Raw genomic sequence first — 25,168 nt, 5'->3', positions numbered from 1 at the left:
AATTCCTCTGCTCCTCCTCTGGACAGGCAGCTCCTCCTCTGGACAGGCCTCTCGGTGAAGGATTCTCATTAAGGAAAGAGGAGCCCAGAGTTCATTCCACCCCATCCAGCACCTCTGACTCTGCCCTGAGCCTCGGGGCGCTATGCATAGGCCCCGAAGAGAGACACTGCTCCCCTGGACAGGCCTCCCCTCCTCTGCGCCCGTGGACAGGCCACTCCTCCTCTGCCCCTCCTCTGGACAGGCCTCCCCTCCCCTGGACAGGCCTCTCCTCTTCTGTACCCCTGGACAGGCCTCTCCTCCTCTGTACCCCTGGACAGGCCTCACCCCTCTGCCTTCCGCTGGACAGGCCTCACCTCCTCTCCCCCACCTCTGCACAGGCCTCTCCTGCTCTGCACCTCCTCTGGACAGGCCTCACCTCACCTGCTCCCCTGGACAGGCCTCTCCTCCTCTGCCCCTCCTCTGGACAGGCCTCTCGGTGAAGGATTTTCATTCAGGACAGGGGAGCCCAGAGTTCATTCCACCCCATCCAGCGCCTCTGACTCCGCCCTGAGCCTCGGGCGCTATGCACAGGCCCCGAAGAGAGACACTGCTCCCCTGGACCTGCCCAGAGGCGCCCCCCGGGGGCAGGACTGTGGCTTGGACCGAGGCGCTTTAATCTCACACCCCAGACTCGAGGCGCTACACACGATGCACGTGTTCATCCGACCTCAGAATGAGGGAAATGAGGGAAATGTCCTGATCCATTTCGCATCTTTCAGCCCCTTTAATGTATCGAATAGCGTCCCTTGACAAGGTGAATCTATAATCATTTTGCATTTTTCACCCCACCCCTCCGCCACGCAGACAGGAGTAAGAGTTAATACATCACCTACTTCCCAAAGTTCTTTACATTATTTCATGTAAGGCAATAAACTGCTTCCATCTCAAATTTACAATAGAATTTACGAAAAAGACTAAAATAATCCCGGAAAAGAAGATTTATCCTAATGTTATTTGTGCAGATTCAATAAAGTGCAAATTCTTACTCATCTTCAATCTCCACTTTGAGTTTGAATCCAGACACGTGGAGGGTCCCAGAATTTCATACACTGATTCCTCCCTTTTTGCCTATATATGGCTGTTTCTAGACATTGCTAACTACTTACCAAGCCATTGTTGAAAAGGTCGGTGCATTAGCATCCACCCAGGCAGCCGCAATACACATTCGTAAAACCACCATAGGAATAAAAATCAGTTCATGCCCTGCCCTACGCCGATTTGTCTCAAAAGTCCCGAGCAGGATTACACACTCAGGGGCTGATTCTGATGCGGGTTGGAAATGCATCCCGACTGAATCGGGTTGAAAATGGTTTCCGACCCACTCGTATCGGGAGAGTCCGACCGACCAAGTACGATGTATCCGGATGCTTCCAGATACGATTTGGTTGAGCACATGTTCCTAACCGCATCAGAATCAGGCCCTGGGTGGGAATGCCTTGCAACCCGCATCAGAATCAGGCCCTGGGTGGGAATGCTTTCCAACCCGCATCAGAATCAGCCCCTATGTGTTATTTCAGTTTTTAACACTTCTGATAAAAACTTTATGATATCTTTATTACATTTCTGCAAAACCTGACATGATGCAAAAATATGAACCCTCTCTGCATTACAGAGTGCACAGTGAGGACAACATGTTCCCTTCCCTCAACCCCATTTCGAGATTTTGTCAGGTGTATAATACAAAAAGAAACACATTTTTATTAAACTGTGCCTGTTACCTAGCAGATATCAAAACCGACTGCAATAAGTCATGAGCATAAAAAATGTCTCGTCGGACACTCCTACCTTCACCTTTCATTTTTTGGAGGTTTGTCCATATCATCTGGGAGGGCCGCTTACTTTATTTTGGGTTATCCTTTCAATAATTTTAACTTTCCAAAATTTAGCCTGTTCCTCTCCTTTCTGTTCAAGAAGATCTCTCATTTGAATTAAAAAAAAAATCCCGCGAATTCAAAGTAAAATAGACAAGCAGCCATTATGAGAAAAAAATTCCTCGATCATGGGTATCCACATCGATTAATCAGGGACTCCTATAAGCGAGCCAGATTCTTCGATAGAGACCGCCTTTTAAAATCTAGAGACAACCCCCCGAATTCGCAACTTGTATGCGTGACCAGACATTCCACCTTGGATGCAAAAAATCAACAAATCATCAACAGTAATTGGCACATTTTGAATAGTAATCCAACAGACAACCGGAAATTATTGAAATCTTTGTTTGCCCATCGGCGGAACAAGCACGTCAAAGATCTGGTAGTGCGTTCCAGGTTTCAAGATAAAACCACGAACGGTAACTACATACAGAAATCCATAGACAGCACTACACCAGTAAGAGGCACTATAAGATGGTCCACATGTAAATCATGTGACACCATTATAAAAGGTGGAGTTTTTACCTATAATGGTTATACAAGTAAAGCCACAGGAATGTGGAATCGTAAAACGTCCAACATCATTTACTTTATCCTATGCCCCTGTGCACAAGGATATATAGAAAAGACATCTCGATCTATTCAGACAAGACTGACAGAACATCGGTCAGCAATTAGAACTAAAAAGATCTTAGCACCAATGGTGAAACATTTCTTGGAAATGGAATACAAACCTGACGATTTCCAATGGAGAATATTGGAAAAAATCAGAATTCCAGACCATAAAGGAGGTCTCAAAGTCCGAAAGAAACGAGAAGTATTCTGGATATTCTCTCTAGACACCCATAAGAATGGTTTGATCAGTGATACTCCTTGGGAGAATGCCATTATTTGATCATGAATTCCTATAATTTTTAGATTAGGAGTATTTTCTTCTGTGTTAAGATCCAAGTGATCTGTTTGGTATCTTCATCTTTTGACAATATTTTGTAATGTTTGACTAGATGATTAATATCCTTTTTTCGTTTTGGTTTGTTCTCGTTTGTCCTTTTTCTATGTCTATGCCCTATAGACACAAAACACACCCGTCAAAATAAAAATATTTATAGAGCACTGCAGGCTCTGTTTTACAATTATATTCTATTTATATATTAGTTTTTCGGTCCCGACCATTGTTGGTACATTATACACTTAAATTAGGCATGTTTTTCGTTTTATCGTTTAATCTACCAATAGACACTGAAAGCGGACTATATATAGCCTGAAATCACCTGGATTTGGTTAACAGACCACTTCCGTTCGTGACGTCAGACGCTGGAAGTTCGACGATCGGAGCTATGTTGCAGTAAGCATCAGAAAAAAGGTATTTTGAGCTGTGTGCCTCTCTATGCTCGTCGCGCTGTAAACATAGGTACATAATCATTTCTGCCATTCTCTATCAGTGGCTGTGGCCCGTTTTTCTTTTTATGTTGTTATTTTAGTAGCAAGTCTTTATACCGATGCCGTGACTGATTCATCCATCTGTACCGGCATTAATTATTTGGACCATCAGTTGTATTCCAAGTTCCATGACGGTGTATTCAAATTATTAAAACACCCGTTCTAGCTCCGTGACGCCTGTCCGTTTATACATTTAAAGGTAAATCAATACTCTTCGTGGACAATCATAATTAGTTTATGTATTGAGTTCTCTTATTGTGTTTTAAATATCTGTCCCGACATGAAGTAAGGTTCATAAGAGATGGACTACTTCATAGAAGACTTATGAGTTTTAACATACCAATAGCTAACATCAGTCGGAAGTTTCTTATCCATTTGGCCAGTGGCGGTGTTTGTTTAACAATTGAAACTTCGGTTAGGGCTCAGATGTCTTTTATCAATTTATACAACGCCTGCCGCATATAGATTCACTCACTAATATAAATTATGCTCCATAGAGTGATTACCTATTATATAGCTGAATGATTCCTTATGCTATAGTTGAGGAATTATAACGGGGTACTTCCCCGTTAAGGTAGTTCCCATTCGAGCCATTTTTTATGTTTTTAACAACCATGGCTCCATAGCAGTGTAAAAATCAGGTATCGTATATGGTATTCAGGGCCCATGAATCATCAAACGATTAGATAATAGCTCATTTTATTTTATTTCTTCACAAAGACAACGTGGTCTTTATTCATGACCTCTTTCTATCTTTATCGTGTAATTTTTGAAGATATCACTGAAACGGATTATTGGTATAGAACAGCCTCTCAAGTAAGTCACATGACAAAATATGATAGCTAGAGTGGTCGCCTTTATTTTGTTACACTTATTAAACGCCTCTCTAAATAATATTATGTTGTGCTTTCCAGAATCATACCTATTGAGAATTACATCCCTTCAGATAATATAACAAAGCCATCTATACCTTGCTGTGTTTCCAAGTTTTTAAGTAAGTTGACCCTTACAATACTGTAAGAAGAGATTTAATACATGTTGTTGAGTACTTTCCAGTATCTCATTTCTAAGTTCATCTTTGTACTTCTTTCAGAAATTCATTCCTTTCAGAAATTTATCATGTTCACTTAACAGTGCAAGACCACCTCAGTTTTGCATGTTCTTACACCATACAATTAAGTTTACAAGGGAAAAGCATCAATTCTTCTGGTGTCTTACTTGTTTTCCCCTTCCCTTTGGTGATGCAATGTTTTACTCAAAATAGACAGGCATATGATATGCATCTGCGCTGTTTATATACAAATAACTTATAGCGGTGCTCTTGAAAACGGGATTATGTCTTCATAGTAATTATGTTTTAATGTATAGCAATACGGAAACATTAATTCCTTTATAAAGAACATACTAGGTAAATGAATTCATTGGACCATGTGTATTGATACTATGTTGGGAAATGCTATGTTTACATAAATGTTTTTTTTATTTTCCTCATAATATTTCTATTTTATTACAGGTGTGGTAATTTCCTGAAGAAGGCGTTTGCTACGCCGAAACGCGCGTCGATAATTACTACTGTATTTTACCTTTTTTTCTACATAGGTTTTTAATTGAAGATCTTAATGTATTGTTTCAGATAAATGGATTTGATGTTTTGTTTTGATTCATTTTTGTATATCACTGTATTATTGTTATAATTCATAATTAAATATACTGCAATTTTTAGACATTGATTCCCTGGTTTCTGTTGAGTCCTCCATGTAGTACTGTTATTATTATCTATTAATTGCCTAGGAAATATATTTTCTCACATAGGAGTAAGAGTTAATACATCACCTACTTCCCAAAGTTCTTTACATTATTTCATGCAAGGCAATAAACTGCTTCCATCTCAAATTTCGAATTACAATAGAATTTACTAAAAAAGACTAAAATAATCCCGGAGAAGAAGATTTATCCTAATGTGATTTTTGCAGATTCAATAAAGTGCAAATTCTTACTCATCTTCAATCTCCACTTTGAGTTTGAATCCAGACACGTGGAGGGTCCCAGATTTTCATACCTTTATTACGCGGATTCCTCCCTTTTCGCCTATATATGGCTGTTTCTAGACATTGCTAACTACTTACCAAGCCATTGTTGAAATGTCGGTGCATTAGCATCCACCCAGGCAGCCGCAATACACATTCGTAAAACCGCCATAGGAATAAAAATCAGTTTATGCCCTGCCCTACGCCGATTAGTCTCAAAAGTCCCGAGCAGGATTACACACTTCCCGACCGAATCGGGTTGCAAATGGTTTCCGACCCACTCGTATCGTGAGAGTTCGACCGACCAAGTACGATGCATCCGGATGCTTCCAGATACGATTTGGTTGAGCACATGTTCCTAACCGCATCAGAATCAGGCCCTGGGTGGGAATGCTTTCCAACCCGCATAAGAATCAGGCCCTGGTGGGAATGCTTTCCAACCCGCATCAGAATCAGTCCCTGGGTGGGAATGCTTTCCAACCCGCATCAAAATCAGGCCCTGGGTGGGAATCCTTTCCAACCCGCATCAGAATCAGCCACTATGTGTTATTTCAGTTTTTAACACTTCTGATAAAAACTTTATGATATCTTTATTACATTTCTGCAAAACCTGACATGATGCAAAAATATGAACCCTCTCTGCATTACAGAGTGCACAGTGAGGACAACATGTTCCCTTCCCTCAACCCCATTTCGAGATTTTGTCAGGTGTATCATACAAAAAGAAACACGTTTTATAAAACTGTGCCTGTGACCTAGCAGATATCAAAACCGAATGCAATAACTCATGAGCATAAAAAATGTCTCGTCGGACACTCCAACCTTCACCTTTCATTTTTGGGAGGTTTGTCCATATCATCTGGGAGGGCTGCTCACTTTATTTTGGATTATCCTTTTATTAATTTAAACTTTCCCAAATTTAGCCTGTCCCCCTCCTTTCCGTTCAAGAAGATCTCTAATTTGAAGAAATTTTAAAAAATCCCACCAATTCAAAGTAAAATCTTCTTTCAGTTCTTCGAAGGATCGAAGATCAGTGGGGGAAAAGGAACAGACAATTCTATTTACTTCCGCTCTCTTGCATTTTCCCATACAAGTGTCTCTAAATACTTCTGGGAGAGTAAAATTATTATTTAAGGATGTGTGGAATGATAATCTACCAATGCCACATGCTGTCCGTGAAGCACTCCATGCTTTAAAAACACTCAAGATGGTCTTGAGCCGGACTGTCTTGCAGTAGCTGTCATGCAACTGATGCCACAGACAGCCACTGGTTTCTTTCCTTAATATAAGTTTAAAGGGTGAGGGGATCTTATGCATCTTCCCATTGTCCATCATCATTCTTTAGCTCACTACGCCACCTCAGTGCAGACATGGCCATATGCAAATCAGTCTGACCCTGTGCCTCATGGGAACAGTCCAGCCCGAACTGCCAAGCCATGTCTTCCCTGGACCGGAAGCAAGCATCCTAGGACCGGTTTCTGGTTAATCAGCCGTCATCAGCCAGGCTAGCTTGAATTCAGTGGCAAAGTGAGCACGGGACCCACGTCTGGGCATACCCTGCCAACTTAGGGCCAACAAAGCGATACCAAAGGGGATGATGGACGGAGTGTTGAACATTGCTAGCACTCAGCCCCAGTCAACTGATCTGGGTTTATTCCATCATCATTCTTTAGCTCACTCCGCCACCCCAGTTCAGACATGGCCATATGTCCTGAAGGCATGCCAAAGGCAAGCCAGTCTGCGCCCATCCATGCATGGACGATGCCCAGTGACAGGAACCCTGGTCTTGTCCATTCCCACTACTGCCTACTGCGACCCTCCGCACCCTTAATCCCAGCCACCCTTCCACATGCTGGTGCCTCACTGCCCCACACAACATCGAGGGAGCGTTCTCTTGCGCTTCCTGCAAGTTTTCATGCACTTACCCACACCCAACACTCACCGCATCCGCACCAGCAGCAACCAACACCCCACTCTCTCAAACACACAGTCTCGCAACTAGTCACACAACACTCCGCACACAAATGCAAGTTCATCAACATCTGCTCATTCACCAACCAAGCCACAGAGATCTGGGACCTACTGCACAACAAAACACTGACCTTCTTTTCCTCACAGAAACCTGGCTGAACCCTACATCAGCACCTGGCATCTCCGCAGCCACCACCTCCCCCAGGTGTAAGATCACCAGGCAAGACAGACTTCACAAGCTCAGAGGCGGAATCACCATCATCCACAAGAACTCCATTAGCGGCACCACCTCCAAAGACACAACATCACAGCCAACTTCACCCTAAGCGGCATTTTCATCTGCAGACCACCAGGACCGCACACAAAAATCGCTGGCTCCATAACGGACATCGTCACACCACTAGCCCTGGACACTAGCAATATCATCCAACTCGGAGACAAGAAGTTCTATCTGGAAGGCTACGACAACTCCAACTATAAATAAGACTTTGCAAACATGGGTCTAACCCAAAGAGTACAGGGACCAAACCAAGTCACTGGACTCCTGAATCCTATTTTCACCACCTTTAACAACATCAGATTCGAGGAGCCCTCACCAGTCTCCTGGACAGACCAGGCCCTCATCAAGTTCAGCATCCTGGTCCAACACACACACCCCCACCAGACCAGCCCGCAAAAACAAGAACAGCCTCACTGACAAGGACTGGAACAGTGCTCTCACTTACAATTACTACTCCAGGAAATGATCGGAGTAATCCCTTCTTTCCTGAGCTCCCGCGATAAACTGGATTACTCAATTTTATTGACGGAGTTTGTTGGCCAACGTTTCTTCAGCTGAGCTCTTTGGTGGTGAGTACGCTCACGCTGTGAGTGATCCAGCCATCACTTGGGACAGAGTGGATGCCCCCCTAGTGAGGGCTGATAGAGGCAGAGAGAGCTGATTCCTTGGCATTTCAAGCCTCGTCATAGTTTTGGTTCTTACTCGAAGTAAGAGACAAAATGTAACCTGATTTCTTGTGCTACCACTAAAGATCATTATTAGTCAAAACAATTCCAGGGAAGGCAGCTCCATAGAGACAAACCCGTTTGACTGAAGAGTAAAGAACATGATTCATGAATATTATTGTTCAGTTCATATAACTATCTTTCGCAGCCAGATGACTTAACCTGGGGCATTGAAATATTGAAGAAGAGGGAGAGAAATGTTTAATGAAACTCTTTGCGGAATGTATCCTTGTAGCAGTGTCTAGAATCGGGTGTAGCTAAGGTGTTAAAAGGTTAGCGTTGAACAAGTGACTTCACCTTATCACCTTTATCTTACAGCCTTAGTTTAAGAGAGCCAGTATAGAAGCAGAAACCCTCAAAAAAGCAGAATAGAGAGAGAGAGAGAGAGTTCTTCTAAGTTCACCAAACAGGGTAAAAAACCTAATCCTTCAAAAGCGGGGGAAGTTTCATGGGGAACTCAAAACTCAAGTTCCATCTGAATATTATGTGTGTTCTCTTTTTGAAATCTCGCTCCTCGCAGTTCCTATCTCCTAAACCCCTTTCCCTTGCCTGGCCACTCCAATACTCTGCGCTAATACAGCATTCAGAGTTGGTGGTGCCTAGGGGTGGATCTCTCGATCTTACTACAGACCCCGAGGAAGAACTGATTGAGAGAAAGACACCACTGTCCTCCCACTGCTGAAGAAACCCCCTCAAACCCTTAAGCGCTCACCAACCACAGGCCGATCCCCCTGCTACCATTCTCGGTTTACGTCCTGGAGAAAATGGTCAACAGACACTTTGTTGAATACCTCAAGGACCACCAGCTCCTCAAAACCACTCAGTCTGCTTTGAGCCCCAACCACAGCTTGAAAACTGTCCACATCCCCGCCATGGATGACATCTGCATGACTCTGGACACAAGAGACATGGTGATATCATTCTCCTGGTCCTCTCTGTAGAGTTTGAGACAGTCTCCCACCCCATCCTTATCCAACGCCTCCAGATCAGAATCCAACGAGACGCACTCCAATGGATCTGCTTCTACCTGACTGGAAGAACCAAGTCAGACATCCTGTCACCGTACACGTTGCATGCAGGTGACCTTGTCTGCTGAGTTCCACGCAGATCTTCCTCGAGCCTGACTCTCTTCAATGCATACATATTCCCTTTAGCTAGAATCATCCACTCTCATAACATCAAGGTCCTCTCCTACACTGACACACAACTGTCTCTCATGGCCAAGACGCCCAGTGCCCGGATTAAGTTTTATTCCTGTATGACTGGAATTGCCCTCTGGGTGAAGATCAACTGTCTAAAACACTGACAGACTTAAACCGTGATCTTCGGTAAAAGCACGTCAGCGTGGGACTCCACCTGCTGGCTACTAAAGATAGGACGAACATCTACCCTCACCACCCATGCGAAGAATCTCAGGATCGTCATAGATAGCAAACCTTGACCCGCCAGATCAACGCCGTCGCCTCCACCTGCTTCAACTCCCTCCACATCCTCTGCAAGACCTTAAAGTGAATCCTCACAAAATGCAGAAAGACCGTCACCCATGCACTCATAACGAGCAGACTGGACAACGGCAACGCCCTCTACGCCGGAATCAACAAAACCCTGCTACACAAACTCCAGACCAACCAGAACACCTCAGCCAGACTCGTCCTCTGAATCATATTCTAGTATGGGCACCCTCTAATTTAGAGATGTACAAATAACAGTTTTGTAAATTGGCCAGTGTGACAGATATTCACAGATGAAAATGTTGTCACAAACGGCATTTTTGTCCTACTCATTTTCAATATTTCGTTATTTCAACAGTCAGCATCTTTGGGAAAATCTTGAGGGATCTACACGTATGACCCCTTTCTGAATTCTGAGTTGTGTCTACTTTCATAAATCTGCACCTTTCCTGGACCCCCCCTGGGTTTCACAGTGGAGTCCACCAAAAACTGGAATAAAGTTGAGAGCACAAAAAATAGGCAAAATGGGCTAAAACTGTTGTAAAAAAAAGCTGTTTTTGTCCCTACAAGCTGGGAAGATGGTGACCTTAGCACAGCAAATGTACAACAAAGTCATTTATAGGAAAAAAACAGTTTTCTCTGGAGCACTTTTTCCCTAGTTTTTCAAAAAATGTAAACAGTTTGCTATATTTCTGGGTCCCCTCCAGGGGAATCGAAAAACCCTGGGTACCTTTACAATCCCCTGGATGTTAGACATAAGAGGGTGCCAAATTTGCCATGGGTACCTTTTGTGAAAAAAAGTTATGTACCCTAAGCACAAACTACCCAAAATACGTTAAAAGAAATTGCTCAGCACGTGCGGGAGGGGAGAGAGAAGGGCCAGCATTTAAGGGGTCAATGTGAGCAGTCAACAAACCTTTCAGGTAGATTTTTTTTCCAGAGCGAACAATTAGGGGAATTTTTCAGCACAAAACTACTAATCCAAACAAATCTGTGGTATTTGCACATTGGATCTTTCGTTAGTTGAAAGGGTTCTTTAAACATGAAGCTCCTGGTTTGATCGGAGTCAATTACAGGGCAGAAGTTACACAACATTGTGAAAACAGAGGCAACTCTGAGCACAGGGGTGCAGTAACATTTGTTGTACATGCACATGCAGTGTATGCCTTTGAAATGTTTTATTCATGGGTGAACTTTGATCCTATAGATGCCGGTACTATGCTTTCCACTCCAATAGAGATGCAGCCATTCCTACTCAGCCCCACGCATATCACGACCCGGTGGACTCTTTCACCCGTCCAGTTCACAAGATTGGTTTGTTGGTCACTTACCCCCCACATACCTCAGAATGTCAGACAGGGTTCGCTAATGTGGGATCACCTGATACCGTACTGGCTCGGTACAAACAGTGTCCTATATAGGTGACTCAGACAATATGTATTGCAGAACAAAGCAGGCCGAGCGGGTCGAGTGGGATCTGTACCACAGACACAGGGTTCCATACAAGCAATCTGTCCACGGACTATAAGCACCACTACGGGCAAAGTGCCCGTAAAAAGCAACAAAACTGCCTTCTGGATCGCTTGCAACACCAACCAGAGGAGCAGCACTGTGGCGATGAGACGTCCCCTTGGAATGGTGCCATCGTCAGAGGCGTACAACACCTGGGAAAGTATCTACACTGCTACGCAAGGCACACCCTCATTGGTGGTACTACCTGATGTACTAAGGAAAGTACAAATGAGTACAAGGCTGCACCCTCCCTAGATCTAGGAATGAGATGAGGTATCAAACGTACTACCCATGGCACGCCGTCATGGGCGGTACTTCCCGAGCTACTAAGGCAAGAACAAATGAGTACAAGGCTGCCCTAGATCTAGGAATGAGATGAAGTATCAACCGTACTACTCATGGCACGCCTTCATGGGAGGTACTACCCGATGTACTAAGGCAAGAACAAATGAGTACAATGCTGCACCAGCCCTAGATCTAGGAATGAGATGAAGTATCAACCGTACTACCCATGGCACGCCGTCATAAGCGGTACTACCCGATTGTGGGACTTGGCCCTTTCCCCAGAAATTTTTTGCTTTTTACCCCTTTTAATTTAGAATGCCCCTATTGAAACAACAGTGTGTAGGCCTTGTGTAGTGGAGAAAGGCCTGTGTAGTGTAAAACTAGTGTTAAAGTACAGGTACTTCCTACCCCTAACATGGCCGCCACTGACCTCTGCTGCTGCAGCGAGGTCTACGTTGGCGCATTCTAGTAGCCAGGGGCTGGCTGGAACCCTCAGGCAATGTATCCATCTTAGCCTGCCAGCCTGCCCATAGGTAGAGTGGTGGAACCTCCTGGAAGCCTCTGGAACCTTCTGGAAGAGGTGAGGTGACACCAACTGCCACTACCAACTGTCAACTGGCACTATAAAAGGAGAAGGAGGGAAACTTTCCTGTCAGAGACCTGGGGAAGAACCTACGCAGGAGGATAGGCAGTGAGGGTCAGGACAGGGACTTATGATACTGGAAGAGACAGGGCCTAGGTGTTGCCTTTCAAGTGTTGAGGTATCCTGTACCCCCCCTCTGATCTAGCCCTGCGGCAGGGAACCCCCAGGGACCACTTGAGGAGATTGGCTGAGGAGATCTAACACCAGCCACCAACTTAACCCCCTTCAAGGAAACAAGAAACCAACTGCTAATTACAAGGGCGCCAGAACATACAGCGCCCAGAAGAGACTGAATCACCACAGGACATTTGAAGAACCACCCAGGTATTGGCGCTGTGTTGCTCCTTGTGCCCCCTGACGCCATCTGGGATCCCTCTTTCTGGTTTGCCACAGACATGTGGTCTGTCCTGTTGGCTCTACTGAACTACATATTCTGCCTGAGCTGTGTTTAGCTCTCCCTGACTAAACTACCGGTACTGCCAGGCGCTGAACTGAATTATTATTGGGACGGCTGTCCTGCTGCATCCCTAGCTAGAACCCTTACAAAGTGCTAAAGACTGCCTGCGCCTAAAAAGCACTGTGACCTGTGCCTGGACTGCTGTGATCAGCCTCCTTGCGAAGCGCTGTGGTTCTGGAGACTTTTGTGTCTGCTCAGCGCTGTGGTGAATGCCTGCTGTGAACTGTGCTGGGAAAGCGCTTCGAAGGAAACTACCAAGCGCTAGCACCCTGTGCTGATCGTGTTGTCAGCCCTGCTCTCCCAGCGCTCTCCTGCTGTCCCTGTGAGGAGCGCTGAGGTGCCAGAGGAAGTTGCTGCCTCGAGTAGTGCTGAGATTGCTGAGTGCTGCTCTGCTTTGTGTCCTGCCTAGCCTGCTGAGGCCCCCCAAGTGCTGTGGACTGCTTTCCCGCGCTGTGCCCTGAGCTGACTGAGCTATTAAAGACTCAGGCACTGTAGCCCTCTGTGAAGCGCTAGAATCCCGAAGCGCGCTTCTCTTCAAGCACCTTATTGCCTGCAAGGCACTACACTCTGCCCAAGCGCTCACCTTCTGTCTCTGGCGAAGCGCTGACATCGACGTCCTGTGTGGTGCTGCCGAGCGACCTGGTGACCCTGAGGCACTATATCTGCGAGGCGCTGTCTGCTGCCATCGCGGAGACCTGCTGCGGCCCTCATCGCTGCCCCGGTCCGGCGACTGGGTTGAGGAGGCTCCCCCGTGGGGTATGTCGTTCCGGCGGCCCCCGGTGCTAGAAGAGGGCCGCCGGAATTTCTCTCAGGCTGCGCTAGACCTGACAGGCCCCGAAGCCCTGCATCATGTGACGGGGGCGCGTCAGGACCCCACCCGCCGCATTTCCATTGGCCTGGGAGATTGTGCCCTAGCCGGCCGCACTGCCATTGGCGGCCGGCTCCGCACCCCCCACGTGGCCGTGACCTGACTGGTTCTGGGCCCCGGAGGATACTGAAGCCCGGGAACCAGCAACAACACCGTCCGAGGGCTCTGGAGGAGCCTGGAAGCCCCCCTCCAACCGGCGCGGGGCTCGTCTGGACTGCCTGTGGCCTGCAACCGGCCCCACCGAATCACTGGGCCGGGTAGGGCCTAACGGAGGGTTGAAGTCCTCATCTGCAGCCCAACCTACGCAAGGGCCCCGAGCGGCCGAAGAAGTTAAGGTAATCCCCGGGGAGGAGGGCGGAAGGCCGGGGAAGGCCCGAGTTCGCCCCTCCCTGGGAAACCTGGTGTCTGGTCCACGTTGGCCCTAATTGGCCCCAGAGAGTCCCCTGACCTGGGCCAGGACCCCTAAACACCGTGAGGGCATTATTTGGTGAGAATTAACCCCTGCCTGGAAGACTGTTAAATGCCAATTACTGTAGCCTTATGCATGGCTTGTTTGGGATTATTGAAATGTAGGCCCTTTTCGCATAGTGTATTTGTAGCTTAATGAAATGCTTTGTATTTAAAAGAAATGTACATAATACACTTATGAAATGTTCACAACAGGAAATTGAATATTCTACCTTTAATGAAATAGGGTGGCTCCTGTTCAATGTTACACCCCCTGAATGCCTATAGGAGGTTAGGTGTAGTTCTACATGAAACATGCCTAAATGATTCTCATGAATTTCTTGCAGAGGTGGGCTCTATGGAATGTTGATTCTCACCTGCAAACAAGAGTATACCTAATGAAATAGGGAAGTTGTTGAATGTCAACGAAAGCTCAATTTTTGTTCCAGAGGAAGGGTTACTCCTATTCCCTGAAATGTTTATTCCTGACTAAGGAAACGTTTTACCTACGCTTAGGGGATGGTCCTTCCTGCCTGAGTGTTAATGGCCTGTTTAGTCAGGGGGGGTGGTGAGATGTTAGTTCGTACCTAGTAGGATGGTTATTCTACCCTAGTTAGGGGTCTGCTGATGCCCTCTTAGATGATAATTTAGTCTGTAGGGTAAAAAGGTTGCTGCTAATAAAATGCTTGGCCTCTAATGAAATGTGTTGATGTATAATATGGTGAAATGCATATTGATCGGAAGGTTGATGCATAACTAATGAAAAGTTTTCCTTCAACTGTTAACCTGCTCAATGCTTATTCCTACTAGGAGTGATTAAGGAAATGGTTATACCTACCCTCGAGGTTGTTTATTCCTAATGACATGTTTACTTCCACGCAGTGCTATATTTATCAGAAGCCTACAGTGATTTATTTACATGTTGCTGTTCTGAGACACTCAGCTTTGCTTGGGGAGTAATAAGATGATCTATCATTTTGGTTGTCTCCTTAAAGTTTCTGATGCAGGTGCTGACCAAAGGCAAGGCATAGGTCAGGCCTGTGTTTTACTGAAAATGTATTTATCCAATATTTAATACTTATGGAATATCTAATATTTATGCAACTGAAGTTTAATGCCAAGTGTTGACACACAGGTGTCTGGAAGGAGAGCTATGAAGCTAATTTTATGATGAATTCCTAATACCCTGATCCTGCTCTATCTTAATAAAGTTGACTTGAGTTTTTACACCAGATCACTGGAGTGGCGTCACTTTTTGCGTGCCCATTTTTCTGTCTCAGTGGTTGCGTTGCTGTATGGTCGCTTTACACAGAAGCTTTCGGATGCCTACCCGCTCGTGCCATGCTACCCTCGGGGAGCTGGTGACCCCAGTTCCAACACCGATGTACTAAGGCAAGAACAAATGAGTACAAGGCTGCACCCTCCCGAGATCTAGGAATTAAATGAATGGGAAATCTTAAAACAGTTTTCTTCAATCATGCTGAACCGAGAAGCAGCGGCTTTGGCTATGCGCCTGAGGCTGCAGCAATCCTTGTTCAAGAGTATGAACAGGAGCCACCTAAAATGATTTTGAAACATACACTTCTGTGGGCGTCACACCTTGGGGTCACGAGCCATCACACCGCAGCTCACAACAAAAAATAAGACTGAGGGTTCTGGTGAGGAAAAAACTAAGTAAACAAAAAGGAGCTTAGAGGGAAAAATCGGTCATTGGTCACCCTCCACTCAGTTATATAATTCCAAAAAAAGACCTAGACCGACCAGGCATAAACAATTTAATATATTCTTGGTGAACCATCAGCTGCAAACCTTTTTGCACAATACTCCTCACTTTTAAATATTGAGGTAGGAAAAAACTAAACCAGAGACTAGAAAGGAGATAAAAAGACGAAAAAGACAGTAACACAAAAAGAAAAGGACTGGATTTCCATCAACTCAGAAGTCCAGCCAAGGTGGATAAAATTTAACGGACCGTACAAAAATATAACAGCCAGACTGGCATCTGTATTCTAATAGCATTACTTCTCATTCTTTTTGGGCCAAGAGGAGTGGGCGGACCGAAAACCACAGAAAAGTGCGTGTACTAATCAGAAAAGCAAAACAGGACAAGACGCTGAGGTTAGTGTAAAGAAGGAAGAGAAAGGTTGAACTCTATTACTCACTTTAAAAAGTAAGAAAGGAATTTGATTAACTAAAGAAAATGCCCTGCAAACTACGGATACTTCTGCGGAACAGGACTTAGATGACGGCGCTGGTGGACAGACCAGCTGAAGTGAAAATAGTGCGCCAGATTCTTCGAGAACTTCTGTTGGTGAATCAGCCTGAATAATACATACAGTCTGAAAATCTGATTGACATGTAAATCCTCCAGTTAGTGTTCAGATTGTAAAAATACTAATCGAGGGCGATATACACACAAATTTAAGGCAATATTCTGCCCGCATTTATCAGCTACCGACAACATCCTTCTTGCAGAGGGTCACAGTCCTCAAGCCTTTATAAGGGATGCGATGCAACAAGTACTGGGACCCCCTCCATAAAAAATACTTTGACAAGGCCAGGGAGAATAGGGGAAAACAACAATTAACCACAGAAAAACTCCCTCACGACCTAGATGGTATTACTTACTACTTCAAAATATATTTTATACTGGGCTAGTGATTGCAATAGCATATTACAACATAATCATTTCAACTTTTTTATTTATTTTTACTATGTCTTGATTCATTGATTTAATTCATTTGTAATCTTTATAAAAAATACATATTCATATTATATGCAGAAATAAAAATCTACAAACATAATCTATTCATCCCCAGGTAGAGAACAACCCACACAAACCACTCACACACATATATACATTACATTCATTACGCATCCAAAACTCCCCTAGTTGGTTCTAGTCTCAATGGCCCTATATTGGGCTACTGCTCATGATTAGGTTTGAAAAAGGACACGGTCAACGCGTTTCGTGGCATACGGAGATAATAAGGCCACCTTCATCAGGACCTGCAGATTATCACACCAAAAAGTTCTCAAACACCCTGGGAAGACCTGGAAAAAGCATGGATGGAAAAGTCCATCGGTTACTAGCCCAAAGCGACACACATTCTTTATATATAGACATTAATTGGACCGAACAGATGCAAACGTTATACAGTACATAAGTCAAGTGTGATACCGTACACACGTGCCACCTTATATCCAGAAAAGATAGTGTCATCAAACATCAAGGTCATACTAATGTGTTCATCCTATAAGGCTCACTAAGGCACAAAATAAAACACAAATTGTTAATCTGTGCCACCATAATCCCTAGGCTTATAAGAAAGCAAAGGGGGGAAAACCAATAGTATACCCCATTTGTCCTCAGATACTTACTGTAATGTATTGTGTATCAAAGAGCACACTGCTCATCACTTAAAGATTAGTGTGCCCCAATACTCTGTAAACGTTCAAAAGGTCTGCCTGGTTCCTAGCAGGGAGAAGGAGGTGATCTATTACAGTCAGATAATTTTAAAACAAGAGACCTTACAACCCATCTCATCCTTTAATAGACAGCTTTCTTACCAACAATATTATATTTCTTTTCCCATAGTTGCTTTGATATAAATTTGGCACCTACGGAACTCCCTGTAGTACCATCGGGTTTCCGCCTAGAAAGCGACAATTTTTCCTAGGATTTTATTGGACTAAGGCATCCTTTTGTACAGTGGTTAAAAGGATTCTCATTTAAGGACTCAGGACAGGACAAAATACCTTGAATAAATGGAGGTACTCCCAACAGGAAGATCTTCTAAGAATAGCGTGTCTGTGTACACACACAGCCAGAGGTCCAGTGTCTTGGCTCCTTTTGTAACCTAGTTTTAAAACTGTCAACGAAAATAAAAATAAAAGAGGAGGAAAGTAATATCTAACCAAGCTTGGGACCCAGTCGCATTTTAAACCAACAGCCATGCCAAAATACACTAAAATCTAGGACTCAGGCATTTAAATGTAAACCAGCCCTTCAGATATAGCAAAACTGAATCAATAAAAATGTTTGTCATCCCACTGTCTCAAACTGCATACTGGTTAACATATCCAGCAGGTATGTCGTAGAGTGGTTACCCATATTAAACCACCAAATAGGTGGTAATGTTTGACAACATCCTCAAGACTCTAGTATGTTTCTTATACGGAACATGTCCCACAGGTTTTATTAATATCTGCCCTCCATGCCGGTAGTAATTTGTGACAGTTTACTATCCTCCGCTAGACGCTACATACGGGCTGGACTCCCATAGATTTTGCCCCTGTCGTACCGCTTCCCATTTTTGTTTTCATACAACACATTTGCCTGTTTTACCTCTGACTGCCTCCACGTCACACGAAGCATTCATGAAACCCCAAAAAAACGCGATACCGAAACTGACTGGATAACCCACTTCAAAAACTCACCTTCAACAAAGACTTGTGGCTCATCCAAAATAGTGTGGCAGATCTGGGGTCTGAGGGGGGCAGGGGCAGATCTGGGGTCTGAGGGGGGCAGGGGCAGATCTGGGGTCTGAGGGGGGCAGGGGCAGATCTGGGGTCTGAGGGGCAGGGGCAGATCTGGGGTCTGAGGGGGGCAGGGGTAGATCTGGGGTCTGAGGGGGGCAGGGGCAGATCTGGGGTCTGAGTGGGGCAGGGGTCTGAGGTGGGCAGGGGTCTGAGGGGGGCAGAGGCAGATTTGGGGTCTGAGGGGGGCAGGGGTCAGAGGGGGGCTGGGGCAGATTTGGGGTCTGAGGGGGGCAGGGGCAGATCTGGGGTCTGAGGGGGGCAGGGGTTTGAGGGGGCAGGGGCAGATCTTGGGTCTGAGGGGGGCAGGGGTCTGAGGGGGCAGGGGCAGATCTGGGGTCTGAGGGTGCAGGGGCAGATCTGGGGTCTGAGGGGGGCAGGGGTCTGAGGGGGCAGGGCAGATCTGGGGTCTGAGGGGGGCAGGGGTCTGAGGGGGGCAGGGGCAGGTCTGGGGTCTGAGGGGGCAGGGGCAGATTTGGGATCTAAGGGGGGCAGATCTGGGGTCTGAGGGGGTCAAATTTGGGGTCTGATGGGGCAGGGGCAGGTGGTGATCTGGGGTCTGTGGGGGTCTGTAGATAAAGGTCGCTGCACAGACAGAAAGGGCTCCTTCCTCCTCGGCAGCAGGCTGCACACACAAGGAGAGGCCGGAAGTAATGTCACCACCGCTGCTGGTGCTATCTCTGCCGCCGCTGACCCGGAAGAGGAAACCCTTCTCCCTCCCATTCAATGTGCAGCTCAATGGTTTCATCAGCAGGCGAGGAGCGACCTCTGGTGGCCGCTGACAGAACCGCCGCCTCCAGCAGGGAAACAAGCACTGGCGCCTGCAAAGACACAAAACACTCGCAGTCCAAGGACAGGGCCTCGTGTGGGAAACAAGCATTGGCGCCTGTAAAGACACAGACATGGGTGTTATGGGAAACAAGCATTGGCACCTGCAAAGACCCAGATGTGGGTGTTATGGGAAACAAGCATTGGTGCCTTCAAAGACCCAGACATAGGTGTCATGGGAAACAAGCATTGGCGCCTGCTAAGACCCAGACGTGGGTGTTATGGGAAACAAGCATTGGCGCCTGTAAACACAGACATGGGTCTTAAGGGAAACAAGCATTGGCGCTGTAAACACACAGGCATGGGTGTTATGGGAAACAAGCATTGGTTCCTGTAAAGACACAGACATGCGTGTTATGGGAAACAAGCATTGGCGCCTGTAAACACACAGACATGGGTCTTATGGGAAACAAATATTGGGGCCTGCAAAGACACAGACATGGGTGTTTAGACACTCGCAGTCCATGACAGGCCTCACCGTTGCATGGTGTGCTCTTGAGGAGCCTCAGATTCAGCCCCTCATGCCAGCTCTGCCCCCCCCCTCAGTGAAATACCAGCAATTTGTTAATTTTTTTAACTTCTGCAAAGGAACAGACATGATATTCAGGAGTGAATTGAAATGAGGACTTGTATTTCATTCAATGTGTTCAATGTAGACACAGTTGTTGCAATGAGGCTGAGCAGCATTTCTAATGTTCCTGGGGGTGATTCTTTATATTTGCAGGGCCGTGAATCCCCAAGCCATAGCTACCAAGGTTTCAGATTGCTATGTGTGACATTTTCATCATTTCAGTGAAAGTATGAGTGACATTTCAATGACTATGAGTAACACTGTCTTGGGGCGGGCAAAATTAAGTAATGAAGATTAGGGAAACAGATAAATATCAGAAATTACCCCCATTTGAGCAACAAGAAACTCTAACAAGGTTTTAAAACTGCAGCAAAGTAGCAGAAATGGAAAGAAAGGCACTAACCGGAGACAGCCGCATGACTGAAGCTCTCAGTGACAGAGACATTTTCCCCCTGAAATAAAACCAAACACGTAAGTCCATGGAAAAAGCTAAATATCAGAAATTACACCCTTTAAAACAGTAATAAGCTTTGGAAAGACGTTGAAGCTTCTGCGTAGCCCCTGAATTGCAAACTTACTAACCTACAGCCCCTTTCTAAGATTAATGTTTCTGGAAGGGGGCCTTCTAGCAAAAGGAATGTGTTTTAAAACTTCATGGGATATAAATTGCACACAGATGATCAATCATGGTAATTAAGAAATCATTTTTAGAACCATTAAATGTGAACTGTAACGCGTCCAAGCATGGTTTTTTTAAGGGACCATTTCTCCCTTTTCCGTCTTCATACTGCTTTTTAAAAAAGGTTTTTGTTTGGTCATTTATAAAAACAGAAGAGTTCAGGTCTTACAAGCAATATTCTGCTCAGGCTGCATGTGGAGAGCAGGGCACGTGCACACTCCAGTACGGATGACAGCGCTAGGTCAGGTGTAACATGAAAACGAAGTACAGAACTCCCATGATCGCTTTTAGGTGACCTCAAGATGCTACAATGTACTAAAGAAACAGCCCATGGAAAATAAAATGCAATAGTTTAGACAAAAACGCAGTCATGTAGCTAAGAACCGGAGTATGTGCAAAACATGAGAGGTTCGGTATTAAATACACTCGTATCACTGCTAAACAATTCCCAAGCAGGCCTCTGCAATAGGTTATGAAATAATTGCATAACATTATGATGTGAATGCAGAGCCCGCACACTGCCCAGATGAACAGAAGGGCCCTGCACACATTTGTTTTCAGAGTTGCTGTCAAGGAGAGCTACAACATAGATACTGAGCACGTGAGCTGTGCTGAATTAAGTTCGCTAGAAGAAACCAAGAGAACCTGTTTACTAAATAGATTAATTCAGTCTAAAAACAAAGCTACATTGGCACAACTTAGCTGAATAGCTTAGACAATTGTGACAAATGAGGCCTCTGTCTTTACAACAATGGAATAAGACACCTACAATGTATTCGCATGTCTTGTAAAAAAAAAAGCTCTGTCACACACGCTAGTTACATGATGAAAGAGAGCGCACGACGGGAACGTCGTACCACACATAAATCAAGGACAATTTGCAATTAAAGAAATTTTTACTTTTTAAGAAACGCTACAAATTGAAGATATTTTCCATTCTTATTGAACGATGCCACTCCAGTAAGCAAAAACATAGCCGGGACTGCATAGAAGAGGGTTTCGCTGTGAATAAGCAGCACAACCTTTTACTATTTAGTAAAAACAACTCAGGTCACAAACTGGCACTGAAAGTATTATGAACGGCAGCAGTGGCATTGCGCTAGCGCTATTAATAAAATGTAAAGTACACTTTGAATAAAACTGATACCTCTCGAGGAGCAGCGATTATGCGGGCCGGACTGCGCCGCAATGACTACCTCCGACAATCAACACTCTCCCGCTGCTTTGCACCACATCAGGGTTTGCATTTCTCTGCTGCTTTCTTGTTCACCTCCCCCTTCAGTGGCTCACTCATAAAACAAGGAAAGAAGCAGATTGTAGTCACAATAAAGTCATGAGACAGAACCATCAGGTGTGACCCACACAGGGGTCTCTCACTCAGTGGATGGAGTCTGAGGACGGAGGGGGTATTTCACCCACACAGGGGTCTCTCACTCAGTGGATGGGGTCTGAGGACGGAGGGGGTATTTCACCCACACAGGGGTTTCTCACTCAGTGGATGGGGTCTGAGGTCAGAAGGGGTATTTCACCCACACAGGGGTCTCTCACTCAGTGGATGGGGTCTGATGGAGAGGGTATTTCACCCACAGAGGGGTTTCTCACTCAGTGGATGGGGTCTGAGGACAGAGAGGGTATTTCACCCACACAGGGGTCTCTCCCTCAGTGGATGGGGTGCTGAGGACGGAGGGGGTATTTCACCCACACAGGGGTTTCTCACTCAGTGGATGGGGTCTGAGGAAAGAGGGGGTATTTCACCCACACAGGGGTCTCTCACTCAGTGGATGGGGTCTGATGGAGAGGGTATTTCACCCACACAGGGGTCTCTCACTCAGTGGATGGGGTCTGAGGACAGACGGGGTATTTCACCCACACAGGGGTCTCTCACTCAGTGGATGAGGTCTGAGGACGGAGGGGGTATTTCACCCACACAGGGCCTCTCACTCAATGGATGGGGTCTAAAGGAGGGGGTATTTCACCCATACAGGGGTATTTCACTCAGTGGATGGGGTCTGATGGAGGGGTTAATTCACCCACAAAGGGGTCTCTCACTCAGTGGAGGGGGTCTGAGGATGGAGGGGGTATTTCACCCACACAGGGGTCTCTCACTCAATGGATGGGGTCTGAAGGAGGGGGTATTTCACCCTCACAGGGGTATCTCACTCAGTGGATGGGGTCTGAGGACGGAGGGGGTATTTCACCCACACAGGGGTCTCTCACTCAGTGGACGGGGTCTGAGGACGGAGGGGGTATTTCACCCACAAAGGGGTCTCTCACTCAGTGGATGGGGTCTGAGGACGGAGGGGGTATTTCACCCACACAGGGGTCTCTCACTCACTGGATGGGGTCTGAGGACGGAGGGGGTATTTCACACACACAGGGGTCTCTCACTCAGTGGATGGGGTCTGAGGATGGAGGGGGTATTCCATCAACACAGGGGTCTCTCACTCAGTGGATGGGATCTGAGGAAGGAGGGGGTATTTCACCCACACAGGGGCCTCTCACTCAATGGATGGGATCTGAAGGAGGGGGTATTTCACCCTCACAGGGGTCTCTCACTCAGTGGATGGGGTCTGAGGACGGAGAGGGTATTTCACCCACACACGGGTCTCTCACTCAGTGGATGGGGTTTGAGGACGGAGGAGGTGTTTCACCCAAACAGGGGTCTCTCACTCAGTGGATGGGGTCTGATGGAGGGGATATTTCACCCACAGGGGTCTCTCACTCAGTGGATGGGGTCTGATGGATGGGGTTTTTCACCCACAGTGTTCTCTCGCTCAGATGGGGTGGGGTTTGAGGACGGAGGAGGTGTTTCACCCAAACAGGGGTCTCTCGCTCAGAGGATGAGGTGTGATGGAGGGGGTATTTCACCCACACAGGGGTCTCTCTCTCTCAGTGGATGGGGTCTGAGGAAGGAGGGGTTATTTCACCCACAGGGGTCTCTCACTCAGTGGATGGGGTCTGATGGAGGGGGTAATTCACCCACACAGGGGTCTCTCACTCAGTGCATGGGGTCTGAGGACAGAGGGGGTATTTCACCCACACAGGGGCCTCTGACTCAGTGGATGGGGTCTGATGGAGGGGGTATTTCACCCACACAGGGGTCTCTCACTTAGTGGATCGGGTCTGAGGACGGAGGGGGTATTTCACCCACACAGGGGTCTCTCACTCAATGGATGGGGTCTAAAGGAGGGGGTATTTCACCCACACAGGGATCTCTCACTCAGTGGATGGGGTCTGAGGATGAGGGGGTATTTCACCCACACAGGGGTCTCTCACTCAGTGCATGGGGTCTGAGGACGGAGGGGGTATTTCACCCACACAGGGGTCTCTCACTCAGTGGATGGGGTCTGAGGACGGAGGGGGTATTTCACCCACACAGCGGGCTCTCACTCAGTGCATGGGGTCTGAGGACAGAGGGGATATTTCACCCACACAGCGGTCTCTCACTCAGTGCATGGGGTCTGAGGACAGAGGGGATATTTCACCCACACAGGGGTCTCTCACTCAGTGCATGGGGTCTGAGGATGGAGGGGTTGTTTCACCCACACAGGGGTCTCTCACTCAATGGAGGGGGTGTGAGGACAGAGGGAGTATTTCACCCACACAGGGGTCTCTCACTCAGTGCATGGGGTCTGAGGACGGAGGGTGTGTTTCACCCACACAGGGGTCTCTCACTCAGTGCATGGGGTCTGAGGATGGAGGGTGTGTTTCACCCACACAGGGGTCTCACTCAGTGGATGGGGTCTGAGGACGGAGAGGGTATTTCACCCACACAGCGGTCTCTCACTCAGTGAATGGGGTCTGAGGATAGAGGGGTGTTCCACCCACACAGGGGTCTCTCACTCAGTGGATGGGGTCTGAGGACAGAGGGGGTATTTCACCCACACAGGGGTCTCTCACTCAGTACATGGGGTATGAGGACAGAGGGGGTATTTCACCCACACAGGGGTCTCTCACTCAGTGGATGGGGTCTGAGGATGGAGGGGGTGTTTCACCCACACAGGGGTCTCTCACTCAGTGGATGGGGTCTGAGGATGGAGGGAGTATTTCACCCACACAGGGGTCTCTCACTCAGTGGATGGGGTCTGAGGACCGAGGGTGTTAGACCTGGCACCTTGGCGTGAGTCTCCCTTCCACTTTTTGCTGATGTGCCTCAGAGGTTATGCTGGTATTCGATGCTCAGGGCACTGCGCCACGGCCAATCCGTGCCGCAGTGCAAGTGCTCCCAATGTGAAGTGTATCCGTAATTGAATTCCACGATTGGCTTATTTGGTTTACTGTCAGTCCCCAGTAACGTGCACGAGGAGTGCCGGGGCTTGTAGATACAAATGCCGCTAGTGGGCTTGCAGCGCTGGTTGCTCCCCCCACAGAAGCGGCCTTGTAACATGTGTCTCGGGTCCGCCATTGCAGACCCTGCGTACAGTCTGGTACTGTCACGCTGACTGTGCAAGTGCCCACACTTGCCAGTCCCTAAACCTTCCCTAACCTTCATATCAGTCACCCCTATGGTAGGCCTACGGGCAGGGTGCATTGTA

General features: G+C 46.6%; 1 pseudogene; it reads right to left on the bottom strand.

Moving 5' to 3' along the window:
- Positions 1-18,592, bottom strand: part of LOC144806831 (uncharacterized) — a 135,457-nt pseudogene extending 116,865 nt beyond the window's left edge.
- Between the last annotated feature and the right edge of the window lie 6,576 nt (positions 18,593-25,168).

Source organism: Lissotriton helveticus, chromosome 1_2, assembly GCF_964261635.1.
Source record: "Lissotriton helveticus chromosome 1_2, aLisHel1.1, whole genome shotgun sequence".
Lineage (NCBI taxonomy): Eukaryota > Metazoa > Chordata > Amphibia > Caudata > Salamandridae > Lissotriton > Lissotriton helveticus.
Note: the sequence above shows the minus strand (reverse complement) of the source record. Positions and strands in the feature narration are given on the sequence as shown.